The following is an 8993-nucleotide window of genomic DNA, read 5'->3' as shown; positions in this document are numbered from 1 at the left end:
CACCTATTGACAGATATAAAAAGCATTAAAATTTGTATTTCTAACCAAACCAAAACAATGGTTTTGAAAAATTAAATTCCAGCCACGACATTTTAATTTACCAAAGATAGCGCAACTAATTTGATCGCCACCTATTGACAGATATAAAAAGCATTAAAATTTGTATTTCTAACCAAACCTGTCTTGATGTTTTTTCTACCTGCAAAAATACCACTAAGAATTAAAATGAATATTTTAATTCTATTTTCAGATTAACATGGAGACAATTGAAGATGGACTCGTTCCTCCTAGATGATGCATGTACCCCTGAGCAATGGACCAACGTTAAGAGGACACTTATAGAACTCACGCTTTCTTCATACAATCAGACATATGTATCACTGACCCAGGTCGTTGACAATTAATAGGGAGGACACAATACGAATTCTAGGCCGTGAATTATGGTACCACACATGTTCACACAGCTACCAAACTCGGATTCAGTAAAGAAAAGGAACGTTATTGAGATAAGGTTTGCTATAAAATAAGAAAGTAGAGTTAGATAAATTCACACACAAATTTCTATTTCACAAAGCCACCAATTATTAAAAGAATCGGGGTATTTAATACAAAGAAATGTAAGTTTTTTATTTCGTTCATTAAAGTCTAACTGTAAATATTTTATTCGTATGTAAAAAAAGACCCTCAATTCATCACGTAAAATGTACTGCCAGGTCGTGTACAAAAGAACAATTACTTTTAATAAAAGAAATTATCGATTATCATAAATAGAAATGATAAATTCAACTTTTTTTGACTATATATCGGTTACTTATTTAGATTATATTATACAAATTTGTATCTAGTAAAGATCAGAATAATAACGTTGTTAATAATTAAAGAAGGATATAAGCCACTTTTTATTTCAGAAACATAATAATTTCTCAATGATTACTTTAGACAATATTTAAAAAACGATATTATTTAAAGGTTCTATCAGAAAACCGTTTCAGTTCAATCTTTTAACATCTGTATCGATCAGTGCAAAGAAAATATGCAGCATATATTAAACATATATGAGTGGAGAAACATAACATTGCATGTCCAATTTTTTTGTTTACTTCAAGTTTAACATTATTGAACAAAGTAATATCTCACTGTCACCAGTGTCATCTATTCCTGAGAAAACTACATACAATGACTACACGTATGTCATACTGAAGTTTCTGACTGTGTTAGATTTCTTCAAAGTACTTTATTTACAATATTATTGTTAGGATTAGGAAGTAAAACAATTTTTTATATTTTTTCATGATTTATCCTTCACTCTATCAAATGGATAATTGAGCTGTATATTAAATAGAAAATTTTCACTTGTTTGAAGAACAGTTCTTCCTATTTATTGTAGATAACATTAAATATTCACTCTATTCTGACAGCCATGTTTTTTGGGTTTTTTTTATACAATAGCAGATAACTTATACAGAAGAACGACTTAATAAACAAATCAATAATTGTTAGATATATCTAAGTTGGCATATTGTTATTTAGAAATAACTTAAACATTGCAGTCCTTTATTTTTATCATGTGTATACTTTAAATAGTAGATGTGATACGTTACTTTTAGTTTTTCTAAAGACTTGGTGATTCTCTAAATGTATCCTTTGATTCCTAATCTTGTATTAATGTGGGATTTGTGCATCGAAATTCTAATATGTTTCATTTACAATAGAATGGTCTAATTAAATATGAAATCTGTAAAACGTCGTGACACGTGCACATTGACCAGCTCGTGATAGAGTATTGAAGTAATTTATCATTTTAATTAATATAATATTATTTATATGAGAAAGAAAACTAAAACATACAGAATGCATACTTGTGGAACCTTTGATGTGATAGAAATAATAACTTCTACACAATTTCTTGTTCCTTCTGAAATTCTTTATGTATTTCATTGTTGGATTCTTCAGTAGTAGATGTACGTTATTGTTTTCAAGTGAGTCTTTAAGATATTGGTATTTTTCTAAATACAGGTTTCGATACATTTTGTCACATTGCTTACTGATTAGTGACTAGACTTTACCATTTTTATCCTTACTAACAACAATAGAACTCATGTTTACGTTTACAGTAACAGAGTTCTGAACACTGAGGATGAACGCATTTGTAACTTTCGTTTTCCTTAAATTTGAAGGTTTGCATTTTCACTGTTAAGAAAACACGTTGCCTGATCTAAGAAAAGGAAAATTCTAAAATTTTCAATAAACTGACCCTACAATAGCTCCTTTTATTATACGATACTATTTTAAACCAACTAAAATTCAAATTCTATAGAGAGGAAAATTTAAGACAATTAATAAAATTTAAATTAAAATAGATTCCAAACTGCTATCTAAGTCAGTTGAAATGACTGTATATACATTTACATATATAAAGTGCTGGCCAAAATCTTAAGGCCAATGAACATAAAGAAAAGATATGCATTTTACGTTGTTAGACTGAACCACTTATATAGGTAGAGCTTTGAAAAGGAAAATAAAAAAACTTTTAGCATTTAATAGTGAAAATGTGAACATTATGAAATTAGCCTAAATACCAGCTGGTCAAAAGCTTGAGACAATACTGAAACGAAGCGTTAATTGGTAAACACGTAACGAAATTTAGTCATTTGTGTTCAAGCATTAGCGTTGTCAACATCACCCACTGACATCTCCAGTGTTACATTTAGTAAAACATGGCAAAGGCGAAAAAGTTGACAGAGTTTTAACGTGGCAGAATTGTCGAGCTGCAAAAGAAATGTCTCTATCATCGTGCCATCGCTGGTGAGATTGGGCGAAGTAAAACTCCGGTTGCAAATTTCTGAAAACACTAAAGTGGTTGACCCAAGAAAATTTCGCCAGCGTTGAGCAGAAGGTTTCGACGAGTTGTCGGGCAAGACATCAGCCGATCGTTAAACCCTATTTAGGCCTTTACAGACGCAAAATGCAGCTTAAGAACAATAAGACGGCATCTACGAGGGAAAGGCTTTAAAAACCGTAACCATCTTCAAAGGCCACGTCTCCTTCCACACCACAAAACACCTCGGTTATATTTTGCTGAGAAGCACCAAACATGGGACATAGAAAAGTGGACGAAGGTTTTGTTCTCTGATGAGAAAAAAGTTAACCTGGAACGTCCAGATGGCTTTCAACGTTACTTGCACAATAAGGATATTCCACCGGAGACATTTTCTACACGTCACAGTGGAGGAGGTTCCATCATGATCTGGGGGACTTTCTCCTTCCATGGAACAATGGAGCCTTAGGTTATACATGAGCGTCAAACAGCGGCTAGCTAGCTACATTGGCATGTTGGAGAGAGCATCCATTGACTGAAAGCCCTCGCTCGTGTGGAAATGACAGGATCTTTCAGCAGGACAACACTGCAATTTACAATGCCCGCAAGACAAAGGACTTTTCATGGCGAATAACGTGATTCTTTTGGACTATCCAGCGTGTTCGCCGGAACTGAAACCCATTGAAAATGTTTGGGGGTGGATGGCAAGGAAAGTCTATAAAAATGGACGTCAATTCCAAACATTGCATGATCTTTGTGAAGCCATCTTCATCACTTGAAATAATATTGCAGCCAGCCTTCTGCAAACGCTTATATCGACCATGCCAAAGCGAATGTTTGCAGTTATTTGCAATGACGGCCGTGCAAATCACAACTCAGACATCTTGCTGGGCATTTTCTACCCTGTTTAGGACTTCTTTTGGTATAGTCTCAAACCTTGACCAGCTAGTATTTAGGCTAATTTCATAGTGTTCACATTTTACCTATTAAATGCTAAAAATGTTTTTTATTTTTATTTTCCCTTTTATTATTTTCATCTTTCAAAGCTCTACTCAAATAAGTAGTTGAGTCTAACAACGCAAAATGCATATTTTTGTCTTTATGTTTATTGTCCTCAAGATATTGGCCAGTAGTGTATCTTAATATAACTAAATAAATATAAATATATTTATATTACATGCTCAAGAATAGTCGACACTTTCGCAAACCTTGTTAAATTCTGCCAGTTTATCTACCAGTATTCTTGTAGTATATTCTATATGTGTCCTAAAACATTAATATTATTTACTCACGTAGTGACGTTGGAGGGATTTGATTTACTTATTTTAGCTGAAAACACGATGTAGTTTATTATTCTGAGGATAAGTTTAAGGACGATTCGAAATTCTACTTGATCATAAACGAAACACAATGAAGTCTTGAATTTTTGTTGTTATTTTTATGTTTAACACACTTACACTGAGTTTACATATTTTGGAATAAGTGCAATGTACTAAGATTAACATTTATAAGTTTTGAACACCTGTTTTTGAAACTAAACCTGAAATAATACAAAAATCGTGTTTATTTCTTTTCTAAATTAATGAAATTACAAGAAATAATAATAACAATGATTTGTTAAAAATATGAATAACATAAAAAAATAATCAATTCTCAAGTTTATGAGAAAAAGAAATAAATAAACGATTTTCACTATTTCCCGATCATATCGTCATAAGTTTATCAAATTATACTTTAAATTATTTAGAAAAGAAAATATTGTCTTGGTAAATAAGATTTGCTCTTATTTCTAAAAGCGAAAGTTTCATGGTTTGTGACTCTGGTTTGAGCGTATTTTAAAGAATCTTATGGATTATGAAATTTAGCCATTGACACAGATAAACTTTTCATAATATGAACATTTCAAGTGTCTGATATGTCTCTTATGTTCTCTTCCCATTATCGGCAGTAGAGCAGTAGTGGTAACACACGTTTATTAAATAGGTTCTCCTATGGAATATTTCAAAATAACCGATATTTTAGGTTAATTCTTAAGTAGCTGCAAAAAATAAATGTGTCTGATTCTATCTTTACTGTCCAGATGTTTTATTTCCTGATTTAAATGTATTGCTCGTTAAATGTGTCGTTGCTATTATCTTTCTTTGCATGATTATGTCTTTCTACACTTAATCTATTGTAAATATTCAATTTTGCCAGTATGCTTTCTTCAATCTTATTTTTATAATCCTTGTCACTTCAGTTAATATGAATCTTTTAATTTTTTTACTCCAGTCTTTTGTCTCTCATAGCCCTCAGGTAAAAAATCCTATGGCATGGACACATTGTTCTTACAAGTTCTAAATGTTTTGTAATTTAGATATACTGAATAATAGATATATAGCTGCTTAATAGTGTCTGAATAAGTAAAGTCATAGGTTAGATAATAACACGTTGGAACTAACCAAAAAATTCACATTTTAACTCAACTTTTATTTCAACTGAATTATACATTTCTAGTGTATTTTGTGGTACAATTTTAAAGAGACTTTTAAGCATATTGAATTGTAAGTTTCCCTACATTTACTTTGTTTTAATTCGACTTACCTCATTGGGGATCATCACGTTCTGTTTGGGTCAACAGCTGGCTGTGTGGAAACAATATTTATCTGGAAGTTTATCAATATTAAAAAGCACATCAGCATTGTTATTCATACTTTTGTGACGTCAGAGAAGAATTATGCATTCTGTAAGCTAAAAAAAACCCAGCATGAAATAGGTTAATAACTTCAAAGTAAGACATAAACATATTTGTTATCCTTGATTTTGGTTTTATTTAATCTTAAAAGGAACGCTGTTCCTAAGTAACCATGAAGAAGTACATCTAGTTTCATGATGTAATCTTGGTATCCGAGAATTTATTTTAATTTGTATAAATAAGAACTGTTTCCAGCTGTACACACTGACGTGCGTTTCGAAATAAATACAATTGATTAAAACTGGTTTACTTAAAAGCGTTCACTTCTGTAACATTATAATTAAAAGTCCTTTTAAAAGTGCTCATAATGGTGTTGTCAATTTTTATGACGTCACCAACTTTGAATAAGATAATTGGTCACAAGTCATGTATACAGTGAGACCTCAATCATTTACACTTTGTTATGACTCCAGTTAATATGAAATATTTACTTTTTCTACCCTAGTTATTTGTCTCTTATGATCCTTAAATAAAAAAATTCTAGAAAGGTCTTTGCTTAAAATTTATTCTTTCAATGGATTATTTTAAACAATATAGGTATATTTGTAATATGACATAGGATGGGTAAATTAAGGACCTAACATTTCATGACTTCAAATATGAAGACGTCAGCTGCTCTTACAAGTTCTAAAGATATTGTAAGATAGATGTACTGAAGAATTATTAAGTTATTTGAAACCAACGTAGTTGCTGAATTCTGTGTGAATAACTAAAGTCACTTCTATTGATAGTAGCTCGTTGGAACTAACCATAAAGGTTATTAACATCACATTTTAACCCAACTTTTATTTCAACCGAAATTACACATTTCTAGTCGATTTTACCGTGCAATTTAAAAGAAACGTTTACACACATTGAATTTTAGGCTTCCATACATTTACCTTGTTTTAATTCGACTTATCTGGTTGGGGCTCATCACGTTATGTTTCTGACAACAGCTGGCTGTGTACAAGCATTTTTCATCTGGAAGCTCATCAACCTTTCCAAGGCTCCCTTAACTTTTCTATTCGTACTGTCATGACGTCAGTAAAACGTGCACATACCATGAATCACGAGAATAATTATGCTCTTTATAGGCTATAACACAGCAGGACGGGACACATAAACTTCAAATGTAAGAAATAAAAATATTTGTTTCTTTTATTTTGGTCTCATTTGATCTTGAAAGAGAACACTTTCTGGGACCCTGCCCAAATATTGTTTGTTTGTCCGGTTTTTCAGTCTTGCGCAATGCTACACGAGTGTTATTTGCGTTAGCCGTCCCTAATTTAGCAGTTTAAGACTTGGAGGAATACAGCTAGTCATCACCACACACCGCCAACTGTTAGGCTACTTTTTAATACAGCAATATTTATTCATATCATTATAATCATTCCACATATCTACAATAGTTTTACTGATCTTTAATTATAATCATTATTTTTAATTATTATTTAAGAACTACGTTCTCTTTTAAACCCAAATTCCTCTTTCTTGGTTTTCTCTCTCTCTTTTAGGTTCTCTCTTTGTTTAATTTTTCTATTAATATTTTTCTCATTCACATAATCTGCGACCTTTCTCTCTTGTCTTGTCTGTTTATTATTGTTACGTACTAAGTTTCTATGTACGAATATTTTGTTTTTTTAAACATATGTTTTTATATTATTTTGGTGTTCCAGGTATTTCTCCTTATTCTCTCCATTGTTTCATATCGATGCACTAATTGTTATATTGAACTGTAGTCTAAAGTGAAACGTATCTTCACAAAATGTTTACACTACTGACACCACTAATATAACATTGGGTGTGTTCTACTGGGTTAATGAAACTATTGTGAATTACAGTACACGTAATAATAATGAATTAATTTATTTTTTCAATAACGTTTGCTGTATTCTAGATGTAGCAGCTGTCGCTGTAAATCACTGACCAACACTGAACTCAATGAATCATAAACTCAAGTATTCTTTCAATCTACACAGTATAGTAATGTTCTGAAAGTTACGTCTTCATTCATAAAAATAAGCTTACAAAAATAACAACGTGGGCCAGGTATGGCCTATTATAAAGTAGTACAACTGAATTAAGTCTAAGTTGTAGAATGAGGAAACAAAGATACTTCAGGTGAAAGTGTTTCAAGTTAAAGTCGGATGATAAATGAATAAATTATAGAAAAGTGAAGATAAAGATGGGTAATGTAAATGGCTTATAGTGATAGGTAAAATTGAATACATAAAAAACAAGCAAATTTACAATGAATAAAAGAAACGATAATTAATACCTAGAGGTACTTTGAATACCTGTGTATTAAATACGCTCGATACATTCACGACTGTATGTGTATATGATATCAACACATGCACCTTTGTAAACAACAAAATTACAAAAAACACTCTAACCGCCAGGTGTCGCAGTCATATATTATAAAAAATATAGTGAGGAAACTACACCAAATAATAACCAGTAAAGATGATGTTGTTGGTCGTTACTGTTCTGTTGTTATTGGTGGTGACGTGGTTCAGGTAGGTGGTTTTACAGACAACTAGATAGAAACTGTTTTGTTAACAAAACCAAACTAAGGTGATGACACAATAGGAAAACATTAACCTAATTAGTGATTAAGTAGAAATTACTACCTGGTGAGATGAATGAAATAGATGGATCTATCGAGAATCAGAGGTTTCCTGGTTTATGTAGGTATTACATTGATTTTACAACAAATGTAAAAACGTATTTAGAATGTGAAACTTGAAGGGTTTTAATTATGAAACTAATACAGAAGTGAGATTTAAATATATTGATTTTTAATTTTCTAATTACATCTAGAAATATTAAAACACAATTTGAATGTTTAACTTGAAAGGCTCTACTTTAGCACATTTAAACATCACATAATTATTTTATCCTTAAAGTTTTTATTGTGATTCAAGTTAATACGAATGTTTTAATTTTTTACACCAGTTATTTGTTCCTTACGCCCCTCAAATAAATAATCCAAGAAAAACATCGTAATAACTTAAAAGTAAGACATAAACATATTTGTTACTCTTAATTTTGGTTTTATTTAAAGAGAACACTGTTGATGTGAGAACGTGAGGAAGTACACTAGTTTTATGAGGTTATCTTCGTATCCGAGGGTTTATTTTACTTTGTATGAATAAGAACTGTTTCCAACATTACCCATTAGTGTGCGTTTTGAAACAAATACAGCTGACTAAAACTGGTTTACTTGAAAGCTTTAACTTCTATAACATTATAATTAAAATTTCTATGACGTCACCAATTTTGAACAAGAAAATTTGTCACAAGTCATGTATACAGTGAGACCTCAATCATTTCCACTTTGTTGTGACTGCAGTTAATATTAAAGTCATAATTTGTTTACCCTAGTTATCTAACTATTCGTTGGCAAAAGAGTAGCCCAAGACTTGGCGGTGGGTGGTGAGGACTAGCTGCCTTCCC

This window comes from Tachypleus tridentatus, chromosome 3, assembly GCF_004210375.1.
Source record: "Tachypleus tridentatus isolate NWPU-2018 chromosome 3, ASM421037v1, whole genome shotgun sequence".
NCBI lineage: Eukaryota > Metazoa > Arthropoda > Merostomata > Xiphosura > Limulidae > Tachypleus > Tachypleus tridentatus.
This window is presented reverse-complemented; position numbering follows the sequence as displayed.